Source organism: Orcinus orca, chromosome 16 (genome assembly GCF_937001465.1).
Source record: "Orcinus orca chromosome 16, mOrcOrc1.1, whole genome shotgun sequence".
Classification (NCBI taxonomy): domain Eukaryota; kingdom Metazoa; phylum Chordata; class Mammalia; order Artiodactyla; family Delphinidae; genus Orcinus; species Orcinus orca.
Window position 1 is genome coordinate 24,957,313 of NC_064574.1, and position 27,263 is coordinate 24,984,575.

General features: G+C 38.4%; 1 protein-coding gene and 1 pseudogene across 11 annotated transcripts in view; one reads left to right on the forward strand and one right to left on the reverse strand.

Annotated features, from left to right (window-relative positions):
- The window catches only part of NCOA6 (nuclear receptor coactivator 6), a 97,391-nt gene that overhangs the window by 6,233 nt on the left and 63,895 nt on the right, over window positions 1-27,263 (forward strand). The window contains exon 2 of one of the 11 annotated variants that reach the window (XM_033433540.2): window positions 13,447-13,524. The exons of the other annotated variants lie outside the window; for them this stretch is intronic. The gene's annotated coding sequence lies outside the window, so the exon portion shown is untranslated. The remainder of the gene's footprint in view (window positions 1-13,446; window positions 13,525-27,263) is intronic. 11 annotated transcript variants of the gene reach the window in all.
- Window positions 25,740-26,367, reverse strand: LOC101280910 (NADH dehydrogenase [ubiquinone] 1 beta subcomplex subunit 11, mitochondrial-like; annotated as a pseudogene).

Here is a 27,263-nt window from a genome sequence, read left to right on the forward strand (position 1 = left end):
ACTTTGCAGAATACAAGGAGTAATCTACCCAGGATTTCATGTGGGGTGTATATATAACGTGTTATGGAGCTGGGGTATCAGAGGATGGCACCTCAGAGGTGGCCTTTAAGCAGGACTGCCAAAAATGGTTAGGATCTTCATACTTAGAGATGAGACAGTATTTTTACAGGCTGAGTGAAAGCATGAGTATAGAGATGGGTGTTTAGGAGATAGTAAAGAGTCTAGTTTGGTTGTTGATCAGGACTGTCACAGGGCTGTTGTTGAAGTTGAGGCTGGAAATGGAGATTGAACAACAGCAATAATAATAGCAGTAGCTCTCACTTTTTACATGTGTATTACTTGCCAGATAATGTGCCAGGAATTTCATAAGTGGCATTTCATTTAATCCTCACCAACAACCCTGTGAGATAGGCACCAATTTTTATCCCCTTTTTATAGACAAAGAAACTGAGAAATAGAACTAACAATTAACAGAGAATGAATTTGGGTCTAGGCAGTCTAATTCCAAAGCCTGTATTCTTAGTCTCTGCATGCTATATACATGGAAGGATTTGAATCCTTTTCAGTTCCAGGCTGAGAAGTTTGGAATTGTTTGACTAGGTAATGGGAAGTCATCTAAAGTTCTTGGCCATACGGTGACGTAATGAAATCTGTACATTAGGAAAGTAAGCCTGGTCGTGGAGTGTAGGAGCAGCATGGGGAGAAAGGAGAGATGTGGAGCTAGTTTACTCGATCTCCTTCCTCACTAGATTGTTTGTTCCTATGGGCTGGGGCTATATCTCTCTGTCCGTCTCTCCCTTCCTTCAGCTCTGGTGTCTACTTATTGTGTTGTCTGGCACATTTATTTATTTCTAAAAATTTAATCTTTTTCTACCTTACCGTGTTCTAAAAACGACTTAAGGTCGCTGCCCAGGAGCTCAGTAAACATTTGCTGAGTTAATTAATAAATGACTAGAGGTATATATAGATGTGTACATAAAGGGAGTACTAAGGCTTTGTTGAAGGTAGTAAATGCAGCCTTATAATTTGGTGATAAGCTATGTTTTATATATAGGCCCTATAAAAGCAAAAGGCCAGAACCACATCTTTTTTAACTTGTGAAGAATTGTATATTCTGTGTCAGAATATTAACAATCAGTTAATATTAACTAAGTTAGAAACCCAAAAACTCATAGAAACAGAGAGTAGTATAGAATAATGGTGGTTGTCAGAGGCTGGGAGATGGGGGAAATGGGGAGATGTTTGTCAAAGGGTATAAACTTTCAGTTATAATATGAGTAAGTTTTGGGGATGTAACGTACAGCATGGTGACTATAGTTAACAGTACTGTATTATATACTTGAAAGTTGCTAAAAGAATAGATCTTAAATGTTTTCACCATACACCTAAAAATGGTAATTATGTGATGTGATGGATATGTTAACTAACCTTATTGTGATAATCACTTCTCTATATATGTGTATCCATCTCATTGTATACCTTAAACCTACACAATATTGTATGTCAGTTATATCTCAATAAAGCTGGGAGAAAAACCATGTCAGTTTTAATAATATTAATGATCACCAAATTCAAAGGTTATTCATACTTTAAATAGATATTTAGCTTTGTGTTCAGCATTAATCAGCTGCAAATCCCCCCATACGCAAAGAGGCAACAAGTTACCAGTAACCAGCTGCTTTACTGACACTGAACCTGTTGAATATTAGTTCCACAGTACCATTTATGTACATTTTCTAAAGATCAGTCAGCAGCAGTCTCTCACAGGAAGAAATACTCGTTGCAAATTTGTGAATCAGATTCCTGTTTTGGATTTTACTTAGGGAAATTATTCATAAGATTAAGTCCCTTGCCATAATTTTAAATGTTATTTGGAAGTAATTCTGTGTCCCTTCTGTAAGATACAGACTTTAAAAATTCAAACATTTGGAGAAATTCAAAGACACTGGTTAACTACCAAATACCAGTAAAGGTAGGAAGATGTTAGGTAAACCAGCATTTGAGTAAACTTAATAAGACAAGTCAATGGACCTTAAATAGTGGATTTATTAAGTAAACATTCTTTTCCATTGTGGATATTAGCTGTCGGTAGTATGTACATATACGTGCATGCACATATCGATGTGAAATATATTGATATAATTAATATAAGTACATTTGAATTTAGAGGTGTTTCCTAAAGAAAATGAACCTTCATCTGAGTTCTTTTAGGTTATGTTTAACTCTTCAGTGTATGTGGAGATAACTCATTCAGAAGCATTACAATCAGAATGAATAACTGTGTAGAAAAAGTCAGTATATGTTGACTGCCTACCACTGTGGAGGGCTGTATACAGTTGATTAGTTTCTACCTTCCAAGAATCGAATTCCTTTGGGGAAGTGAAGTGAACATAAAAAGAGGGGAAAGCGTGTTTTAAATGAAGTAGTACGTGCTGTGGGAGTCCAGGAGAGATCACTTCTACTTGGAGAATCAGGGAAGACTTCTAGAAAAGGTGGTGTATTAGTTTCCTAGGGCTGCCATAACAAACTACCACAAACTGGGTGACTTAAAACAACAAAAATTTATTCTCTCACAGTTCTTGAGGCTAGAACCTGAATTCGAGGTGTCAGCAGGGCCACGTTCCCTCTGAGACTTCCATCAATTCTTTTTAAATTTATTTATTTATTTTTGACTGTGTTGGGTCTTTGTTGCTGTGCGCAGGCTCTCTCTAGTTGCAGGGAGCGGGAGCTAATCTTCATTGTGGTGTGAGGGCTTCTCTTGTTGCAGAGCACGGGGTCTAGGCGCACAGGCTCAGTAGTTGTGGCTCACGGGCTTAGTTGCTCTGTGGCATGTGGGATCTTCCTGGACCAGGGCTCAAACCCATGTCCCCTGCATTGGCAGACGGATCCTTACCACTGTACCACCAGGGAAATCACGAGACTTCCATCAATTCTTGACAATTCTTGGTTTGCGACTACATCACTCTAGTCTCTATCTCTGTTGTCACAGACATTCTACCTGTGTCTCTGTCTGTGTGTGCAAATTTCTCTCTTATAAGGGCACCAGTCATATTGGATTGGGGGTCTACCTCATCTTAACTAATTGCATCTGTACTGATTCTATTTCCAAATCAGGTCACATTCTGTGGTACTGGGAGTTAGTACTTTAAATATCTTTTGGGGAGACAGTTCAACTTAAAACAGGTGACATGATACAGAAGTATTAAATTTAAATTTACTTATTAAATGGAAGAGTAAAATTGCAACGAAATGAGTTAGGGAAAAAAGAACCAGAGGAATGATGGACACAGGAAAGCATAAGGAATATTTAGGAAATGAGATAGAGAAGTCTGGTTTGCTGGTATATTGAGGAGTTGTGAGGAGATGAAACCAGAGTATTGTATTGGGTCTTAGACATCAGATCTAGGATATTTGAATGCTGCTGAGTGGGTAGTGTGTGGCAGCAGTATAGCCCTGCAGAATTTTGAAATGGTGTATAACTAATTCAGACTTTGGATAATTAATGCAAGCTTTAGGAAGATTCTACGATCAGATGAACATGGATGAGTAGACACCCTAAAGAAAAACAGATGGTCAGTGATTTAACACACCCAGCCTCCCTCATTTGCCTATGCCAGTAACTTTTCACCAAGACCATCAAGATATTCCTCATATGTAAAAAACAAAAACACCACAACAAATGAGAGTTTACTAGCCTCTTGGTCAGTCATCTGTGGGCATTGAGATACATCTGCTTTTTAAGATCTCTATTCTATTCAAAAGCCTCTCTATGGATTTAAATATTGATAATCATGTTCTTCATTTTCTTTCAAATCTTTCTTCAAAATCACCTATTTTCCATCGTATTTTTTACCTCTTGATTTTTCTCTGAACGCTTTTCAGTTTTTCCATCTCTTTTTAAAACATCTGACTAATGGAAAGAATTGAGGAAGATTATGTACTATCCAAGCCAATGATACCTTCTTTTTCTGTGTCTTTTAAATGATAGTTATGTTGACTTTTGTCCACAATAGGACTGTATTCAAATTGTCAATATTCATTCAAATTGTGGTCAGCAGTGCTCAGGTGCTTTTCCTTATTTGTGCCCAGGCATTTCTTCCTGATTCTGTATTTTCATTGCTTATATTTTCTCTAAGAGCATGTGTTTTTATGAAATTTCTAAAATTATGTTTAAATATTACAGACAAACACATAACGTCCTAGTCATCATATGCATACAGTCTTTTCATATAGTTTTTTTTTTTTTTTTTTTTTGCGTTACGCGGGCCTCTCACTGTTGTGGCCTCTCCCGTTGCGGAGCACAGGCTCCGGACGCGCAGGCCCAGCGGCCATGGCTCATGGGCCCAGCCGCTTCGCGGCATGTGGGATCTTCCCGGACCGGGGCACGAACCCGTGTCCCATGCATCGGCAGGCGGACTCTCAACCACTGTGCCACCAGGGAAGCCCTCATATAGTTTTTTATAGTCTTCTTTCATTTGGCCTTATATTGATACACTTTTCCACATGTCTATATAGTTAACATTTTTAATGAATAGATAATAAAGTTTAAATACTCTCTGGTTATTTGGCATTTGTATGATTTCCAGTATGTTTTTATTTTTGATTTGCAATTCTAAATTATACTGCTGTAACACCTTTTTATAACCGCCCCCCCCTAATTTTTTTCTTAGAGTATGTTCCCTAAAATAATTCAGTTAGGTCTAAGGATATCACTTTTTAGCCATATTGTTATTCTGTAGAACAACTACCAGTTGTTAATATTAGATTTTATAATTTTTTTCTTCTAGTATAATAGTGGTGTGTCACAGTTTTGTGAGAGTTTTGATATTTTAAATGTTTTATTATGAAAAATTCCAAACATACCAAAAACACACTACCAGAAATAGTACAATGAACACCCTTATTCAGCATGTTGCCATATGCTTACTTATATACTTATTATGTTAAGCCTTTTAAAAATAAAGACATTGGACTTCCCTGGCAGTCCAGTGGTTAGGACTTGGTGCTTCCAATGCCAGGGGTGTGGGTTCGATCCCTGGGTCAGGGAGCTAGGATCCTGCATGGCGTGTGGTGTGGCCTCCAAAAAATTTTTTTAAAAATTAAAAAAAATAAAAATAAAATTGGCATCATAGTATTATGCCTTTAAATACTGTAGCATGTATCTCTTACAAATAAGAACATTTTCCTACATTATCACAACACCGTTATCATACTGAACAAAATTATCATTAATTCCTTAATGTTTCTAACATTAAGTCTATATTTGTTTCTCCAGTTGTCTCCATAATGACATAACTGCCTGGTTCAAAGTGGAATCAAATTAAGAACTATGCATTGTATCTGTATGTTGCTGTTTTTGTAGTCTTTTTTTTTTAAACCTAGAACAATTCTCATTTCTTGTCTGCTTCCTCACCTTTTTTCCCCCCATGGCACTGATTTGTTGAGATCCGAGCAGTTTTCTTGTTGTATGTCCCACATCCTGGATATATCTGATTGTTTTCTTTTTTAAAACTTTATTTATTTATGGCCGTGTTAGGTCTTCGTTGCGGCACGTGGGATCTTTGTTTACATGCGGGCTCTTTTTTTTTTTAATAATTCCATTTTTTTTCTTAATTTTTATTTTATCTTATTTTTGGCTGTGTTGGGTCTTCATTGCTGCATGTGGGCTTTTCTCTAGTTGCGGTGAGGGGGACCTACTCTTCTTTGTGGTGCGTGGGCTTCTATTGTGGTGGCTTCTCTTGTTGCAGAGCACGGGCTCTAGGCGCATGGGCTTCAATAGTTGTGGCACGCAGGTTCCATTGTTGTGGCTCACGGGCTCTAGAGCTCAGGCTCAGTAGATGTGGCGCACGGGCTTAGTTGCTCCGCGGCATGTAGGATCTTCCCGGACCAGGGCTCGAACCCATGTCCCCTGCATTGGCAGGCGGATTCTTAACCACTGTGCCACCAGAGAAGCCCTACATGCGGGCTCTTAATTGAGGCATGCATGTGGGATCTACTTCCCCGACCAGGGATCAAACCCAGGCCCCCTGCATTGGGAGCACGGAGTCTTGACCACTGGACCACCAGGGAAGTCCCTTAACTTGTTCTTTTGTTGTTGTATTTCCCTAAACTGGAAGGTTTAAGACTTGATTAGATTCTAGCTAAACATTTCGGCAAAAATATTTAATAAATACTCTTTACATTGCATCATATCCTGAGGTGCATAAATGTCTTGTTGTCCCACTATTGATGATAACTTTGATCATAGGGTTAAGGTTGTGACTGCCAGATCTCTCCATTGCGAAGTTGCATTTTTTTCTTTTGTGACTATCAATTTTTTTTAAAATTTTTATCAATGATGAGTATTTTTCAATCTTGTTTGAACCAGTTTTTCATATCATTTGACCCTTTGTTCAGTGTAGATTTGATATTTTCAAGTTTGTACTATATATTTTTAAATTTTATACAGTGTAATAAAGAATGGTGCATTGTTATAAAAGATAAATTTCAAGTTTCAAAATATAACTAAAATCAAATGTAATTTAACAAAAAAAATAAACCTTACATATTGCAAATATGTAATAGAGGGCATTTCTTTGACAGAATTTTGTGATGAGTCATGTTTGCTATTTTAAAAATCATTCTAGGGACTTCCCTGGTGGCGCAGTGGTTAAGAATCCTCCTGCCAATGCGGGGGACATGGGTTCAATCCCTGGTCTGGGAAGATCCCACATTGCCATGGAGCAACTAAACCCATGCGCCACAACTGCTGAGCCTGTGCTCTAGAGCCCGAGAGCCACAACTGCTGAACCCATGTGCCACAGCTACTGACACACGTGCGCCTAGAGCCCATGCTCCACAACGAGAAGCCACCACAATGAGAAGCCCACATGCCTCAACGAAGAGTAGACCCCCCTCACCACAGCTAGAGAAAGCCCATGTGCAGCAATGAAGACACAATGCAGCCAAAAATAAATAAATTACTTAATTTTTTTTAAAAAAAGCATTCTAAGCAGGCAAAAATTGAGAAACATAAAGGTCTTGAATAAAAGATTTCTCTTATTTTTCTTTTTGAAATGGAGATAAATCCTGAATTCATAAGTTGTTTTACAAACCCACCCCAGAAGCACTCAGAATTTATTTTTGTTTCTTGTCCTCTTGAGTGTTTCATTTGGCTGTCTTTTATATACCAATTCTTTATCAATTTTAAATAGCTATTTTTTTCTGTCATTCCTATTATAGATTTTTTTAATTCCATTTTCTGCTGCAAATAATGCTCAAATAGGATTTTCCTTTCAAACCACAAAGGTAGTATAGGCTTATTGAACAAGTTGGGTCTCATCTGAGGTGCACAAAGAGAAAGCCAACCATCCCCTCCTCTCCAGTTCACATCCTCCAACATATCCAACTAGCCTAATGTGATTCTTCCATGTTTTTCTCTATGCTCTTAGAAACACAAATATACATACTGATTCATATTCTGTCTTATTTTGTAAGATTTTCATGATGCCATATGCATTATACTACAACTTCTGTTTTTTACTTTATAGGGTATTATACGTTTTCTTCCATATCATTAAACAGATATCTAATTCATTTTTTTGTGCTGCATAATACTCCATTTATGTAGATTTATCTCAATGGGCATTCAGGTTGTTTCCAATTTTTTTTCCCATCACAAACAGTAGACATTTTTATACATATATCTTTAAGAAGTGAAGCTTTTACTTCTGTAGGATAAATTCCCAAGTATGGGTTATTTCAATATTATGAACTGCCAGGTTATTTTCCATAAAGGTGGTTGCAGTTCTTATTCCCACTGGCCCTGGATAACAGGTATCTTTTTAGTTTTTGCCTATCAGCTGGGTGAAAAGTGTTTTCTTATTTTAATGTTCGTTTCCCTGACCATTAATAAATTGCGTACATTCATTGTCCAATTTGCATTCCCTATTCTGCAAATCATCTTTGCCAATCCTTTAACTTATTTTTCTCTTGGGTTGTTAATTTTTTACTTTTTAATCAGTTTGGGGCTACTTTTGTGTATTTCGGGTATTAACCCCTTTTTTGTCACATTGTGCAAGTATATTATCCCAGCCTTTCATTTGGCTTTTGACTTTGTGGTTTCTTTGACATATAGACTATTTTAAATATCTAATCATGTCTGTCAGTCTTTTTCTTTATGATTTCTAGGTTCCTGTCTTGCTCACCACCATTCCACTGAAGTTAATAATTCTTCTAAATTTTTTTCTATATTTTTGTTTTGTTAATTTTTTTTTTTTTTTTTTTTGCGGTACGCGGGCCTCTCACTGTTGCGGCCCCTCCTGTTGCAGAGCACAGGCTCCGGATGCGCAGGGTCAGCGGCCATGGCTCACGGGCCCAGCCGCTCCGCGGCATGTGGGATCTTCCCAGACCCGGGACACGAAACCGTGTCCCCTGCATCGGCAGGCGGACTCTCAACCACTGTGCCACCAGGGAAGCCCTGTTTTGTTAATTTTTAACCTTAATTTTGTTTTTCTTGTTTTTGCAACTGGGGCAGAAATTTATTTCTTTGTTTTTTAATATAAATGAACCTGTTTATTATGCCATTGAATTTCTTCTCCTGATCAAAAAATTATCTCTTCTTCATTATTTACGGATAAGATTATTTTAAGAAATCTCTCTTGAATTTTGAAAAAATGTTTTTCTGGTTGTTCCAAGTCAGTTTGGATGCTCTACCTATGTTTGAAAATAATAGTGTATTCATCTAATAACAGTTCTGTCTGCAGGTTTGCCAAGTGTATTCTGGGTCATCAATAATGATGAAATGGTAGCTACAGGCTAGCTGTAGCTGAAAGCTGATCTGAGGACTCCAGTGTTTGATTTTAAAAGAAAGTGACAATTGTAAGAGCATAAAGCAAAAAAAAAAAAAGGCCTGACAAAACTGTGAATGCACCTGACCCTCTGTATCCGTGGGTTCCTCATCTGCATATTCAACCAACCAGGGATTGAAAACATTCCCCCCCAAAAATTCCAGAAAGTTCCAAAGAGCAAAACTTGAATTTGTCAAGTTTTTGGGAACTATTTACATTGTATTTACAACTATTTACATATCATTTACATTGTGTTAGGTATTATAGGTAATCTAGAGATGACTTACAGTATATGGGTAGGATGTGCTGTTATATGCAAATACTACAGCATTTTATATAAGGGACTTGAGCATCTGCAGATTTTAGTTTTGCGGGGCGGTCCTGGAATCAATACCCCATGGATACCGAGGGATGACTCTGTGTTAAAACAGTGGAGAAGAAGAAACACTGGCAGACTCTTAGAATGATGGCCTAAGGACTTTTGTAATTTAGAGCCCAGATTTCATGATTTAAGTTTCTTGTTAGAAACTTAATAGAGAAAAAAAAGCCATTGTTCTCTCAAGTTGTCTTCAACACTTTCTTCAGGCAAGGCAACATTCATTATCATTATATAACCTGCTTTTCTAGTGCTTTTAAAATGAAGTATTTCTTTTGTAAAGAAGTGTCATACATAAAATGAAAGACTTCCCTACAACTAAGAAGCTTTGGACAAATTGTTTACTCGGGCCTTAATTTTTTTGTCTGTTCCATGCAGGTATTGGACTGGATGATTACCAAGGGACCTCTAATGGTGCTCGGTCTCATCAAGTTATATTTAGGGAATTTTTAAAAAATTACTTCCTAGATTGTAGGATTTGGTCAGCTTTTCAATGTCATTTGTATATTACAGCATGGGTTAAAAGACTGGAATTCCCTTTTTTTTTTTTTTGCCACTCTGTGCAGCATGCAGGATCTTAGTTCCCCAACCAGGGATCGAACCTGTGACACCTGCATTGGGAGTGCGGAGTCTTAGCCATTGGACTGCCAGGGAAGTCCCCCTGCATTGTTTTTCGACTGAAGCTTTATTATGAATGAAAGAAAGTGGTGGTTCACAATTAGAACATGACATATAAAGTAGTTTTTCTTTACATTTTACTTTATCCATTTACTGTGGTATCTAACAAGATGGGAAAACTCTCATTGAACCTCTGACTTAATCTGTTAGTTTATATTGTACTCAATTAAAATTATTAACTACAGTTGACCCTTGAACAACATGGTCTGACTGTGCCAATTCACTTATACGCAGTTTTTTTTTTTCAATAAATACATAGTACAGTACATCCACAGTTGGTCGAATCCATGGATATAAAACCACAGATATGGAGGGCTGGCTGTAAACTTATACTCAAATTTTTGAATGCTTCTGGGGTCAGAGCCCCTAACTCCTACGTTGTTCAAAGCTCAACTGTAGGGCTTCCCTGGTGGCACAGTGGTTGAGAGTCCACCTGCCGATGCAGGGGACACGCGTTCGTGTCCCGGTCCGGGAAGATCCCACATGCAACGGAGCAGCTGGGCCCGTGAGCCATGGCCGCTGGGCCTGCGCATCCGGAGCCTGTGCTCCGCATCGGGAGAGGCCACAACAATGAGAGGCCCGCGTACCGCAAAAAAAAAAAAAAAAAAAGGTCAACTGTATATATCTGTGTTAGCATGAGTAGTTTTAGGGATTTCAAATTTTGCATTTCACAGATTTATTTTTTGTTTCTTATACTAAAATGTCAGGATTGAAATGAAGATTTAATGTTAATATTCCCTAATCTCTTAAATTGTCTATTATCCCTACCAAGAGCAAACCAGGGTTGTTACAGTAGTAAAATGCCAGTCGCCTTGACAGGCATTTTGTTGATCTTTTCAGGGCACTAAGTTTCTATGATTTGGCTGGAGGTTTGCATAAATTTTCCGTTGGGAACCCTGGACTTGGGAACAGGAAGCATGTAAGAGTTTTATAAGAATCTTATAAGAGGGTGTAGGGAGGATGGAATTGGATCTTAAATTAAGTTGTGCCATAGCAAATTGTCTTTCACAGTTCACATTTAACTATTTATTAATATACTTTAAAAAATGCCTTATCCTGAAACATTTAAGGTTATGTGGTTAAAAGGCCAACTTAATTTTTTTTTTTTTTTTTTGCGGTACGCGTGCCTCTCATTGTTGTGGCCTCTCCCGTTGCGGAGCACAGGCTCCGGACACGCAGGCTCAGCAGCCATGGCCCACGGGCCCAGCCACTCCGCGGCATGTGGGATCCTCCCGGACCGGGGCACGAACCCGTGTCCCCTGCATTGGCAGGCGGACTCCCTACCACTGTGCCACCAGGGAAGCCCCAGCTTAATTTTTAAAATACTGTAAGTGTAATATCCAGACCTAGGCATTCATGAAAATATTATTTAAATTATCCTTTCCACAATTTTTTTGTTTCTTATATAGTAACTTCAGAAGCAGGAAACTGTTTAGCAGAGTGCCTGGTACATAGTAGGTGGTTGGTAAACGGAGGTTGAACAAATGCATCCATTGCAAGTATTCAAATTACAGTAGATTAGAAATTAAGAAAAAAGAAATTATGAGGAACTTTTTTTTTAAGGAATTTTATTGATTGATGGATGGATTGATTGATTTTATTTGGTTGTGCCAGGTCTATTTGGTTGTGCCAGGTCTTAGTTGCAGCAGGTAGCCTCCATAGTTGTGGCATGCGAACTCTTAGTTGTGGCATGCATGTGAGATCTAGTTCCCTGACCAAGGATTTAACCCGGGCCCCCTGCATTGGAGCACACAGTCTTAACCACTGTGCCACCAGGGAAGTCCCTGTGAGGGACTTATTTTTTTTTATATATAAATTTATTTATTTTATTTTATTTATTTTTGGCTGCGTTGGGTCTTTGTTGCTACGCGCAGACTTTCTCTAGTTGTGGTGAGCGGAGGCTACTATTCGTTGCGCTGCACGGGCTTCTCATTGCAGTGGTTTCTCTTGTTGCAGAGCACAGGCTCTAGGCACACAGGCTTCAGTAGTTGTGGCCCGCAGGCTCAGTAGTAGTGGTGCACGGGCTTAGTTGCTCCGTGGCATGTGGGATCTTCCTGGACCAGGGCTTGAACCCGTGTCCCCTCCATTGGCAGGCGGATTCTTAACCACTGTGCCACCAGGGAAGCCCCCTGTGAGGGACTTCTTTACACATATATTTTCTATTTAAAAAATAGCTTGTGCTCTGCAAGTCTGAAATGATTTCAAAATATAAAGTTAAACTCATGCAAAGAAGTCTTATGGTGGTGGTGGAAAAGTATCAAGGGTATTGTTATTAGCCATATTTGAGAGGGAGACATCTTGCACCTAGACAACAAATCTAGGAGATTTGTATTTGACACAAGCTGAAGAATATGCTTATGTTTATGAATCAGATGCCAGAGGAATTCTAGGATTCTTATTTTACAAAGCTACTTAAAACATTTGAGTAGAGATATTATTTGTTAATGTGAAAGCATATAGAAAATAATTATATTTCCTGATAAACAGTCTTTGAGTTTTCTTAAATCTAGAAGGAACCTGTGATTCTCTTTAGCGCTAGCTTAGTGATCCATCCTCTCATTTTATAATTTAGGTGTCTTAGGCACAGAGAGATTGTACCCTGCTCCAAATCATACAACTTTATGAGAAGGTCACAACTAGAACTTGGGGCACACTCATCCTGCCATGCTCAGCCTGGCTCTTTTTCCTTTCTGTCAACCTGTGTTTCATTATTATAAATAATGCTAGTCTGTTCTCAAGATTTATTCAGTTAATTTTACTACTAATCATTTGACATTTGTATTGAAGCATAAAAAATGGATACTGCAGTTAGGAAATCATTGGATGAGCATTAGACTTTATTTAATTTCCTTATATGGGTGGTGCAACAGCTGCGATGGTGCACAGTTGTGAACCCAGGACATCTGTGTTTCCCATTTATTTGTTTGTTTGTTTTTTGCAGTAGTTGCATGTAATAAAATTTTTTTTCAGAGAATAAGGAGAGTAAATGTTAAATTTAAAAGTTTAATATTATTAGCATATTTACAGTTTTACAACAGAAAGAGTAGGAAAATGACAAGAAGGACTAAGTCTGTAGCTAACGACATATGTGACCTAGGGCAAATCATGTAACTAGGGCAAATCATGTAAAAGAGGTTTACTAACCTCTGTGGGACTGTTTTCTGCTACCTTCTTAATTAGAATTCTTCAGGGGTTCTGCCCAGGACAAATGTATCTGTTTTTTGATATTTGTTACTTGAAGTATAACACACATAATGCGAAGTGCACAAATCATAAGGATAATGAATTATAAAAAGAACATACTTGTATGACCACTGCTGTTGTATTTTGAAAAAGCTTCCTTGGTGATTATGATAAGCTTTCCTTTAAAAGAAATCACTGGACTTGAGGCTGTAGGTAATCTCATGTCTTTCACAACTCTTTCTAGAGTGAAATTAACAGAAACAGTGATAGAAGGAATTTGGCCAGTCACAAAAATTTGCTTTGAATAGGTTTATTGGGATTATATATTAAGTCTTCTGATGTTTTTCTTCTTCCTCTTTGCCCTTTTTCCTTTCTGTCTAGGTCCTGGATGGAATGGAGAGGGGTCCTACTCAACTTCTGACTATCTTTTCTGAGAGTGGTCAGAGAGTTCTTAAACAGGTCTGTTGATTCTGTAGTACACAAATGCAAGTTCGAGTTATAAAAGATTTGGATTCAGCCTAAACAAAGAATTGAATTAGGAAGTAGACTTTTTTTAAAAAAAGAAGCCATTTTGATCTCAGTGTCCACAGGGTATTTTACTTCGGCAAGCTGCATTTGGCATGTGGATTGGACCCAAAGTGACTGAATTAAATAAGATCTGCTTAATATAAAAGCAGTTGTTATATCTTTATCAGTTATGCTGAATATATATAATATGGCAGAATTCTTTATTGGTTCCATGGAAAGTACCAGGAAAAGATGAAAAGGTGAATATCTCAGTTGTCTGTGATTCTGGTGGGTGATGGAGGCATGGATAAATCCAAGAAGGAAAATAATTATATGGCCCTCTTTCTAATGTTCTCAGAATTCATAACATTGGGGTAAAACAAAGCTACCTTTACCTTGCATATATCTGGTTAAGGGAAGGGCAAGTATATATGGGTTTTGTTTGTTTGTTTTCTTTTCTTTTACCCTTGTCTGCATCACCATGAATGAACTTTATCATTATTCAGACCGATAAAAACTCAAGCTTAGTGATTTCCCAAACTTGTCTTTACATTGGAATCACCTTTGGAGCTTTGCAAAGTACTAATGTCTTTGTTCCCCCTCCCTACCACCACCCCCCCCACCCTAGATTGTGGGGGTATGGCCTGGGAATTTTTAGAAGATCCCAAGGTGATTCTAAAGTGCTGCCAAGTTTGGGAATCACCGTTTTAGCTAGTTAAAGCAGATCTGGCCACTACGCACCTTGTGAATTTTTTTGCGTAAATATTTGGATAAATATATAAATAAGGGATAAATATTTTGTTTTAGAATCCTGTACTTTAAACCTAAATTTTTACTAGAATGAAAGCTCTGTAAAAGCAGGTACCATGTCTATATTTTTTTCACCATTATATCTTTAGCATTTAGAACAATAACTAACATGTGCTATATGCTTAAATATTTGTTGAATGAGTGGATGAACCTATTAGTCTCTAGTGAGCTGAGAGTATGCTTTTACCTAATACTCGAGTGGTCTGAGGTATAGAGTGGGGTGGTGGTAGTAGTGAAGAGCCCAGCCTCTATGACTAATTGACTGGGCTCCAGTCACAGCTCTGTCACTTACTAGCTGTAAAACCTTAAACAAGTTACTTCTCTAATACCTCAGTGTCCTCATTTGTACAAGGGGGGTAATAGAATCTATTACATGGGGTTTTGGGGGGAACTAATTGAGTTAATAATACAAAGTGCTTAGGACAGTGCCTTGCACATAATAGTGTTCTGTAACTTTTAGCTACTGTAGAATTCAAGACACTCCAGATTCTCGGTAGTTTGAATAATTTAAATATAGAGTGTTGTATGGGGGCTAAGGTAGAATAATGGAATCAGCTGCATTAGATGTAGTTAAAGAAGACTTGACAAAGAAGGTTATTATTATTATTATTATTTTTGGTCAACTTAATGAGGTATAATTTACATACAGTAAACTGCACCATTTAAAAGTGAAACATGTTTCAGTGAATTTTGACAGATGTTCTTATTAGTTTACAGTATTTATTATGAAACACCTGTCACAACCAAGATACAGAAAATTTCCATCTTCCTAAGAAATTCCTTATATTCCCTGCAGTCTGTCCCTCCTAGCCCCTCCACCTATATATTGCTTTGCATTTTCCAGAACTTTATGTAAATGCATTGATACATTATGTTCTGTTATGAGTCTAGCTTCTTTCACTCAGCAGAATGATTTTTTTTAATGAAAATGACTAACATTTATTGAGCATTTAATACATGCCAGATATGGCTCTAAATTTCTTTTTTCTTTTTTTATTATAGCTGGTGTTTATTGAGCTTTTATAGTGGGCCAACATTAGTCTAAACATTTTATTTTATTTTATTTTTCAACAGAATGATTTTGATATTTATCCATGTTGTTGCATGTGTCAGTGGTTCATTCCTTTTGAATGAGTAGTGTTTTGTTGTATGGGTATACCATGCTTGTTTATCTGTTCACCTGTGATAGACAGTTGAGTTGTTTCCAGTATTTGATGATTGTGAATAAAGCTACTGTAAGCATTTTTGTGCAAATCATTGTATAGGTATATTTTCACTTATTCTGGAGTAAATCCCTAACAGTTGTACTGCTAGGTTGTATGGTGTATCTAACTTCTTAAGAAACTGCCAAATAATTTAAAAAGAAGTGAATGTTCAGCAGGATTTCCAGGGAGGGTGCATTAGTTATCTATTGTTGCATAACAAATTACCACAGATTTAGCAGCTTAAAACAACACACATTTATTAGGGCACAGTTTCCATGGGTCAGGAATCTGGCTTAGGTGGGCCCTCTGTTTCAGGGTCTCTTACAGGCAGCAGTCAAGGTGTCAGCCAGGACTGGAGTCTCATCTCAGTGATTGACTGAAGACGGATTTCCTCTAAGCTTACTTGGTTGTTGGCAGAATTAACTTCCTCAAGGGATGTTGGATTTAAGGCCTTGGTTTCTCACTAGCTACTGGTTGTCAGTTTCTTGCCTTGTAGCCTCTCCAACATGGCAAGCTGAGAAGGCAGTAGAGCCTCCTAGGGAGATGAAAGTCTCATTCTTTTATAACCTAATCATGGACGTGCTGTCCCATCACTTTTGCTGTATTTTTTTGGTTAGAAGTAAGTCACTAGGCCATCCCTCAGGGGGAAGAGGGGGCAGGGGAGATTACACGAGGGCATGAATACCAGGAGGCTGGGATAATTGGTGGCCGTATTAGAAGTCTGTCTACCACAGAAGACATGGCTTAGTGCCAGGCTGGGACTAAATGGGACATTAAAAAGAGTGGTGGTGGTGAGGAGTAGTTTGTGAAATTTTCTTTACCTTCCCTGTATCAAACTATATCTCTTTCTTCCTTCTGTCTTTCACATCAGCTTCTTTCCCCTTCAAGAGCAGATACATAACACAAAGATCATTCTCACAATGAGATTTTAATCTTGAGTGGGTTTTGTGTGTGTGTGTGCGTGCCTGTGTGTGTGTGTGTGTTTAAAGATTCAATTAAGGCCTCTTCCTGTATCATTTAGTGTTTATATACATGTGTATTTTTTAAAAAAACATTTTGTCGTGGAAATTGAGACAGATATGAAAGGAGAATACTATCATGAACCCCCATGTACCTTTCACCCAGCTTCCACAATTTATTTTTTACTAATCTTATATCTAAAATTTACATACAGTAAGATGCACTAATTTTATGTGTACAGTTTTCATTGGAACAGATGTATATATCCCCACAATCAAGATATAGACCATTTTCACTCCAAAGGTACCTCATCCCTGTGCAATCAGTCCTCACCCCAGTCTCAGGCAAGCACCCATCTGATGTCTGTTACTGTAGGTTGGTTTTGCCTGTTCTAGAATATCATAGAAATATTCTTTTGATCACCATGAAGTTTTTGAGATTCATTCATGTTGTTGCCTGTATCAGCAGTTCAGAGTTCTTCAGACTTGGCACTGTGGACATTTTGGACAGGATAATTCTTTGTCTTGGAGATTGTCCTGTGCATTGTGGGTTATTTAGCAGTATTCCTGACCGTTGTCCACTAGAAGCCATTAGCACTCCCCTCCCCATTTCTAAGAATCAGAAATGTCTCCAGACATTGCCAGATGTCCAATAGGGGACCAAATCCCCTCCCTACACTGGTTGAGAATCCTTTCAGTAGTTGATCCTGTTTATTATTTGGCAGTATTCTATTGTAGGGATATACTTCAGTTTATCCATTTGCTAACTGATAGACATTTGATTTGTTTCGTTTACTTTCAGTTGAGGCTATTGTAGATAAAGTTGCTATTAATTTTCATAGGCAAGTCTTTGTGTAGACATGTTTTCATTTATTTGGGGTAAATACCTAAGAGTGAGATTGCTGGGTCTTCTGATAAGAAACTTTATAACTTTAAACTGCCAAATTGTTTGTACCTTTTTACATTCCCACCATATGAGAGTTTCAGTTGCTCTGCATCTTTGTCAACATTTGATATTATCATTCTTTTTAATTTCAGCCATTATAGCAGGTGTAGCTTTAATTTGCATTCTCCTGATGATCAATGATGTTGAACATCTTTTCGTGTGCTTATTGTAATGTATCTGTTCAAATCTTCTGCCCATTTTTTATTGGGTTGTTTGTCTTATTATTGAGTTTCCTTTGTCTTTTTCCCAACATGTGTACCAACATTAAGAAAATTGAAATAATGAATCAGTTTTATATACTTCTTATATTTAAAATGTGAACATTTCCCATGATGTTAAGTATTCCTGAAAACATGAATTTTAATGGAGAAGCAGTATTTGAGTACATTTAAATTGATTAACCACTTCTGCTGTAGAGCCTTGAGCTAGCTTCCAGTTTTTCACTATTATTAATATTTTGATAAACACCTTCAAATATAAATCTTTAACCACATCTCTCATTATTTATTGAGTTAGATTCCTAGAGGTTAGGATTAGTTATGATGTTAAGGAGAATGAACATGTAAAAGCAAAATATGAATGTTAATCTATTTCATTGTACCTTTGCCACATTTGAGTATTTCATTTTAAAAATATTTGCCATTTGATGTTGGAAGAAAGGCATATTTCATCTGCTTTTTTTGATTACTTATGAAATGAAAAAACTTTTCATATAGTTATTGATGATTTTTATTTCTAATTTTATAAATTTTCCATTTGGGGGGCCAATTTTTCTGTTGGGATGTTAATGTTTTCCTTAATTTTTAAGAGGACTTTAATGTTAAGTTTATTAACCTTTTGTTATTTACAAATATAATTCCCAACTTGTATTTTGCCTTTTTACTCTTGTGTACTTTGTCCTGCAAAATTTTAAAAATAATAATGAAATTATATGATAAAATCTATATTTTGCTTTAGCTCTTCAGTCCGTGAAATGATAAATATACTATATATGAATATATAACCAGCCTGTGATTGTAGTTTTATGATTTTATTTTTTATATTTAACTTAAGCTTTTTTTTTTTTGGCCACACCACGCGGCATGTGGGATCATAGTTCCCGGACCAGGGATCAAACCCACGTCCCCTGCAGTGGAAGCACAGAGTCTTAACCAGTGGCCTGCCAGAGAAGTCCCTGCATTTAACTTTTTAGTCAGAATTTTTTAGTATACATTGTTGATAAGGTCTGAATGTTTGTGTTCCCCCCAAATTCATATTTCAAAGTCATAATGCCCAATATGATGGTATTAGAAGGTGGGCCTCTTGGGAGGTGCTTAGGTCATGAGGGTGGAGCCCTCATGCAGTCATGAATGGGATTAGCGCTCTTATAAGAGAGATCACACAGAGCTCCCTAGCCCCTTCCACCACATGAGGACACTGCAAGAAGTTGGCAGATTGTAACCCAACCACGCTGGCACAGTGATCTTGGACCTCTCAGCTTCCAGAACTATGAGAAGTAAATTTCTGTTGTTTATAAGCCATCCAGTTTATGGAATTTTGTTATAGCAGCTCGGACAGACTAGGACAATTATGAAGTGAGGAGAATTTTTTTTTTTTTGGTTGCATCGTGGCAGCATGTGGAACTTCCCCAGCCAGGGATCGAACCTGTGCCCCCTGCAGTGGAAGCACGGAGTCTTAACCACTGGATCACGAGGGAAGTCCTGAAGTGAGAACTTATAAAATTTTTTCCAAATACTCAACCAGTTTGTCCCAACTACAAAACAAAGTCATCTCCTGTAAAGAAATATGACACAACATCCATTAATGAACAATCAGAAGAGAACTAAATAAAAAGAAAAGTCACCTACAGCAACCCACAAAACGGAAGACAATATTTGTAAATCATATATCTGAAAAGGAATTTATATCTAAAATTTATCAAGAACTCTTAAAATTCAGTAATAAAAAGACAAACATCCTAATTTAGAAATTGGCAAAGGATTTGAATAGATATTTCCCCAAAGAAATCATGCCAGTGGCCAGTAAACATGAAAATATGCTCAACACCTTTAGCCATCAGGGAAATGCAAATCAAAACCACAATGAGATACAATTTCACACCCACTAGGATGGCTATAATCAGAAGGATAACAAATGTTGGTGAGGATGTGGAGAAATTGGAACCCTTGTATACTGCTGATGGGAATGGAAAATGGTGTAACTCCTTTGGAAAACAGTCTGGCAATTCCTCGAAAGGTTAAGTATAGAGATAACATATAACCCAGCAATTTCACTTCTAGGTATATATATACACGCAAGAGAAATGAAAACATATCTCCACCAAAACTTGTACACAAATATTCATAGCAGCATTATTCATAATAGTGAATGGTGGAAACAACCCAAATGTCTATTAACTGATGAATGAATGAATGAATATGGTATTTCCATACAAAGGGATATTATTTGGTAATTTAAAAAATGAAGTACTGTTACTTGCTACAACACCTTGGAGAAATGAAGCTAAGTGAAAGAAGCCAGTCACAAAAGGCCACTTATTTTATGGTTCTTATTGTATGAGGTATCTAGAATAGACCAGTGTTCCTTGACCTAGTCTAAAACTCTATCGTTTAATGGAGAGGGGAGGGGTAACCCATTAAATTAATGACAGAGCATTTTAGCAAAATTGTTCGTAGTACTCGAAGATGATGGTGACTGATAATAGTTCATCTTTATTTTGTACCTTACCTTCCTTTTGAATAATCATTTTTAAAAAATAACGTTTGGTGCTAATCATTTGTAACAGTTATTTAGACTTAGCCCTATGTTTAACTGATTTCATTTCTTGCTTCCTATTCTCAAGGTCTTTGTTTTTGGTTAATTATTATTCAGATAATATTTTTGTGAAAAGTACATGATTGATATACATCTGAAAGTATCATTATATTGATTTCACACTGAATGACAACTTGGTGGGGGAGGGAGCAGGATTATTAGGTCACATTATTTTTTCCACTATTAATTCTTTAATATTTTGCCATTATCTTGTGGTCTTGCAAAGCAAAAATCTGTGGCCAGACCGAATTTTGGTGCTCTATGTATGACTTGTTTTTTCCTTCTTGAGTGACTTGGGGCATTTTCTTTATCCTTGAAATCTGAAAATTTCACTAGAACAAATCCAGTTGTCACTATCTTTTTAGTAATTTTGCCTGGTCTTTTGTAAGCTCTTTAGAGCTGGAGATGCAGAAGATTCTCTGACTCAGGAAAGCTTACATTTCCTTTTTAAAAAATCTTTAATTATTATTTCTGTCCATTTGTTTCAGGGATAACAAATTATTTGAAGTTTATTTCTCTCTTCTCTCCTTGTCAATCCTCTCATACTTTTCATTACTTTGTCCTTTCCTTCTCCATTCTGGAAGAATTTCTCAAATTTGTTGTCTCCACATTTCTAATTAAGTATTCTGCTCTTTACTTTTTCTAGTAAAGATTTGAATTCTGTTACAGAATATTTGTAGTTTTTACCTTTCTTTTCCCCCTGTCTTATTTCTGCCTGCATCTCAACTAGTTCTTTTCATTTCTGCCTGTGAACTTTGAACTCTTATTTCAGTGTGTTTTATCAAATTTGTTGAGAGTAACGTAGTTGATTTCTAAAATTTAACCTGTTGCTCCTTATATATTCATTTTCTGAATTACAGATGCAGAGTTTCTCTTCTTTTATGTTACAGAATGTTTTTCTATCTCTTCCCTCAATTATTCTTCCTTGAATAAGGAGAGGGGTATACAGGTCTAGTATGTGCCAAATAGGGTAGACAGTTTCCTTCATTGGCTATTTGGTAGCTGTAGGAATTCTCCTATCGGATGTTAAACTAAAGGACTAACGGATGCACATAGTTTCTGAATACTTTCTAGTGTCCAGCAGTCATTTATGTGTTTCCTGCTGGATTGAGTAGGGGAAAGCCCGTCCTCTGACGTGGTAATTTGACTTTGGAAAAGAGGGTTTGTTTTTTGATCATTTGAAGCCTAGGCTGCAAATAACTGTGATTTCCAGAATGTAATGCTCCCAGGGCTTTTGCTCTCTCAGCCCTTCCTGCAATTGCTTTCAAATCTCAGGGTGTATGTACTACTTTGTATGTTAAAGAATCTGAAGTAGAGAAGGAAGGCTGTGGGCATGTAATAGCCCTGACCATACTAAGTGAGTCTCTCACAGTAGGGTGATGTGACTTACCACTGCCATTGCTGCCTCTGGAGAAAGCTGTTTTGGAGCAGGTAGTTGGAGGAGGTTAGTTAAAAATCTGTTACCTTCCTGCTGGCTCTACTCTATCTAAAGCCCCATTCCTGCCTGCTGTTTGGCAGAAAAGTCATATATGAGTCCAACAGTTCTTTGAGCAGCAGTCTTAGTTTCCAGTGCTGTTGATAACTTTGACTCTTAGTGTTTCCTTAAATATATCAATGAAAAATTAGGGTGGAGGTGATGATAGAGATGAACCAGGCATTGTTATAGCCTCCATTTTAGCTCCCAGCTTGATGTTAACTTTTTGAAAGAAGGAAGATGAGAGAAGAGTGTGGAGAATAGCTACTAATGGAAGAAGGAAGAGTTAAAGATCTTATACCAGTTGAGTTCCAGTTTCTCAGGGAAATATGGTAACATTGAAATCAAAGAGCCAAGGTTTAAGATAGCCTTGGTTAGTCTTTGTTTTAAAGTCTATTTTGTTTGATACAAGTATTGCTACCCCAGCTTTCTTTTTGTTTCCATTTGCAAGGAATACCTTATTTCATCCCCTCATGTTCAGTCTGTGTGTGTCTTTAGATTGTGAGTCTCTTGTAGGTAGTATGTATACGGGTGTTGTTTTTGTATCTATTCAACCACTCTTTGTCTTTTGAGCATTTAGTCCATTTACATTTAATCATTAATAGTTTGTACTTACCGCCATTTTGTTAATTGTTTTCTGGTTGTTTCTGTAGTTCTTTTTAGTTCCTTCTTTATTTTGCTCTCTTCCCTTGTGATTTGATGACTATCTTTAGTGTTATGTTTGGATTCCTTTCTATTTTGTATGTGTATATTATAGATTTTTGTTTTATGGTTACCATGAGGTTCATATACAGCTATATATGTGCGTGTGCATTATTTTAAGTTTAAACACATCCTAACAACCCTGCACTTTTACTCCCCCCCCAACCACGTTTAATGTTTTGGCATCATATTTTACCTCTTTTTGTTTTGTGTATCCCTTAACTACTTATTGTGGATAGAGATGATTTTACTACTATTACCTTTTAACCTTCATACTAGCTTTATAAGTGGTTGATCTATCTTTACTGTTGTTTTCCTTTATAAATGAGGGGGTTTTGTTGTTGTTTTGTTTTTTTGCCACGCCACACAGCTTGTGGGATCTTATTAGTTTGCTGACCAGGGATCGAACCCATGCATTCTGCAGTGGAGGCGTGGAGTCCTAACCACTGGATCGTCAGGGAATTCCCCATAATTTTGATAGTTCTAGTTGTGGTCTTTTCTTTTCCTTTTAGAGAAGTCCTTTTAACATTTCTTGTAAAGCCAGTTTACTGGTGCTAAACTTTTAGCCTTTGCTTATCTGCAAAGCTGTTTATCTCTCCTTCAAATCTGAATGATAGCCTTGCTGGGTAGACTATTCTTGGTTGTAGGGTTTTTTTCCTTTCATCACTTTGATTATATCGTGCCACTTGCTTCTGTCCTGTATAGTTTCTGCTGAAAAGTCAGCTCATGGTCCTATGAGGGTTCCTTTGTATGTAACTAATTGATTTTTCTCTTGCTGCTTTTTTTTCTTTTTTTGGCCATGCAGTGTGGCTTGTGAAATCTCAGTTCCCCAACCAGGAATTGAACCCTGGCCACGGCAGTGAAAGATCCAAATCCTAACCACTAGACGACCAGGGAACTCCCGACTCTTGCTGCTTCTAAGATTCTCTCTTTATCTTTAATTTTTGACGTTTTAATTATAATTTGTCTTGGTGTGGACCTCTTTGGGTTCATCTTGTTTGGGACTCTCTGTACTTCCTAGATGTGGATGTCTGTGCCCTTTCCCAGGTTAGGGAAGTTTTCAACTATTATTTTTCAAATAAATTCTCTACCCCTTTCTGTCTTCTCCTTCTTGGGCCTCTAAACTGCAAATGTTAATATGCTTTAAGTTTTCCCAGAGGTCTCTCAAGCTAACCTCATTTTTCTAAATTCTTTTTTCTGTTCAGCTTGTATAATTTCCACTACTCTGACTTCCAGTTTGCTCATCCATTCCTCTGTATCATCTAATCTGCTGTTGATTATGACTGGTGTATTTTTTCAGTTATTGTGTCCTTCAGCTCTGTTTGGTTCTTCTTTATATTTTCTGACTCTGTTAAATTTCTCACTTTGTTAATTCATTCTCCCATGTTTGTTGAGTATCTTATGATAATTACCTTACACTCTTTGTCAGGTAGATTGCATATCTCCACTTGGTTTAGTCCTTCTTCTTTGGTTTTGTCTTGTTCCTTTGTTTGGAACATATTCGTCTATCTCCTTGTTTTGCCTAAACTTCTGTTTATTTCTATGTATTAGGTAGGTCAGTTACATTTGGGAGACATGGCCTTATGTAGGAGATGTCCTGTGGGGCTCAGCAGCATACTACCCTCTGGTCACTAGAGCTATATACTCTTGGGGTGCCCACTGTGTGGGCTGTGTGGGTCATTCTTTTGTGGCGGGGCCAAGTACTGTGGACATGCTGGTAGGCAGGGCTGGCTCCCAGCCTAGTTGGCTGCCAGGTCCTGCCTCATGGGGTGGCTGCACCCACTGGTGGTGGGGCTGGGTCCTGGTGCAACTGGCTACAGGGCCCTAGGGGTCTCTGGGCTGGTGTTGGCCCATGGGTGGGAGGGCCAGATCCCTAGGGGGCTGAGGCTGGTGTTGGCCCGCTGGTGGGTGGGGAAGACCCTGGCACTAATAGGCTAGAGGGAGTACTCCAAAATGGCTCTTGCCAGCACCAGTGTCCTCATGGTAAAACAAGCTCCCCCATATGGCTGCTGCCAATGTCTGTGTCCCCAGGTGGTGCCCCAGTTGATGCCTACTTCTCCAGGAGGCTGTCCAAGATTAGCAAGTGGTTCTGACTCAGGCTTCTTTCAAGTTACTGCCTCTGTGCTTGGAGAGCATGTGAGATTTGGCATGCACCCTTTAAGACCAGAGTCTCTGTTTCCTATAGCTTTCCAGTTCTTCTGTACATAAGCCCTGCTGGCCTTCAAAGCCAGGTATTCTGGGGGCTCATCTTCCCGGTGCAGAATCCCTGGGCTGGGGATCCTGATGTGGTTCTTTAACCCCCCGCTCCTGGGGGAGAACCTATGAAATTGTGATTATCTTGTCCTTTGTGGGTTGCCTACCTGGGGGTATGGGTTGTTTTTTTAATAGCTCTTTATTTATTTATAATTGCTTTATTTATCATTTTATTTATTTATAATTGCTTCACAATACTGTGTTAGTTTCTGTTGTACAACAAAGTGAATCAGCCATATGCATACACATGTCCCCATATCCCCTCCCACTTGAGCCTCCTTCCCATCCTCCCTATCCCACCCCTCTAGGTCATCGCAAAGCACCAAACCGATCTCCCTGTGCTATGCTTCTGCTTCCCACCAGCCAACTGTTTTACATTTGGTAGTGTATATATGCTGATGCTACTCTCACTTCACCCCAGCTTCGCCCTCCCACCCCATGTCATCAAGTCCATTCTCTATGTCTACCTCTTTATTCCTGCCCTGCAACTAGGTTCATCAGTACCATTTTTTTTTTTTTAGATTCCATATATATGCGTTAGCATACAATATTTGTTTTTCTGACCTACTTCACTCTGTATGACAGACTCTAGATCCATCCACATCACTACAAACAACTCAATTTCGTTTCTTTTTATGGCTGAGTAATACTCCATTGTATATATGTGCTACATCTTTATCCATTCATCTGTCAGTGGACACTTAGGTTGCTTCCATGTCCTGTCTATTGTAAATAGTGCTGCAGTGAACATTGGGGTGCATGTCTCTTTTTGAATTATGGTTTTCTCAGGGTATATACTCAGTAGTGGGATTGCTGGGTCATATGGTAGTTCTATTTTTAGTTTTTTAAGGAACCTCCATGCTGTTCTCCACAGTGGCTGTATCAATTTACATTCCCACCAACAGTGCAGGAGGGTTCCCTTTTCACCACATCCTTTCCAGCATTTATTGTTTATAGCTTTTTTGATAATGGCCATTCTGTATGGCATGAGGTGATACCTCATTGTAGTTTTTTTTTTTTTCTTCACAGTTTCAGTCCCTTTAATTAGGTGCTCTGAAGAGAGGGCAGAATGGCAGACAAGGGGTGGAGAAGGTGGTGCTTCTTAAGCCCCTTTCAGTAACCCGTCAGTCCTCATCCTCTGGCAGCTGGATCTTGCTGGGGTCGAAGCAGTTGGAGTCCATGATGGGGAGGCCATTGGCCTCTCGGTATTTTACAAGCCTCTAAGCTTCCCGGCGGGCCCACTCCTGCATCCTGTAATCAGGCAGATAAGCCACAAAGGTGCTGCCAAGGACCAAGATGATGGAGAAGCCAAAGAAGAAGACGACCCGCATGTTCCAGAGGTCCACAGCAGGGTCCCTGTCATAACCGTGGGAGTCTGGGTTCTTCTCGTAGAGGTTTTCGTCCTCGGCATCTGGGTCCTCCTGCCAGTGTAAAGTCGGTTCCGGCGGCCGCTTTCCCGCCACAGCGGACGGGGCGATCACAGCCCTGGAGGAGCTGGATTCCCAGCAAACACGGGCAGCCGGGAGCCCTCGCCTCGCCGCCACCGCCAAAAGGCGGCGGCCGCACAAACCTAACATCCCGGCCACCATGACAGATCGTTCTGCAGTTTATCGGGGGTGGGGGCAGAAATGTGACTGAGCAGCTGCAGCTGGTCCGAGCGTGAGAATTGTCGCTCCGCCCCTGCCGCAATAGGTCCCGAGTCGAGATTTTGTTTTCAAAATGGCGAGGCGTCCTCTTTCCCTCCCTCTGTCATGGCCTCACGGAAGACATCTTATCCTCTCGATCAGGCTATGGCCTCATTGTAGTTTTGATTTGCATTTCTTTAATAATTGGTGATGTTGAGCATCTTTTCTTGTGCCTCTTGGCCATCTGTATGTCTTCCTCGGTGAAATGTCTATTTAGGTCTTTCGCCCATTTTTTAACTGGATTGTTTGTTTTTTTGATATTGAGCTCCATGAGCTATTTGTATATTTTTGAGATTAATCCTTTGTTGCTTCATTTGCAAATATTTTCTCCCATTTGGAGGGTTGTCTTTTTGGCTTGTTTATGGTTTCCTTTGCTGTGCAAAAACTTACAAGTTCAATTAGGTCCATTTGTTTATTTTTGTTTTTATTTCCGTTATTCTAGGAGGTAGGTCAAAAAAGATCTTGCTGTGGTTTATGTCAGAGTGTTTTTCCTATGTTTTCCTCTAAAAGTTTTGCAGTGTCTGGTCTTACATTTAAGTCTTTAATCCATTTGGAGTTTATTTTTGTGTATGGTGTTAGGGAGTGTTCTAATTTCATTCTTTCACATGTAGCTGTCCAGTTTTCCCAGCACCACTTATTGAAGAGGCTGTCTTTTCTCCATTGTATATTCTTGCCTTCTTTGTCATAAATTAGGTTCCCATATGTGCGTGGGTTTATCTGTGGGCATTCTATCATGTACCGTTGATCTATATTTCTGTTTTTGTGACAGTACCATACTGTCTTGATTACTGTAGCTTTGTGGTGTAGTTTGAAGTCGGGGAGCCTGAGTCCTTCAACTCTGTT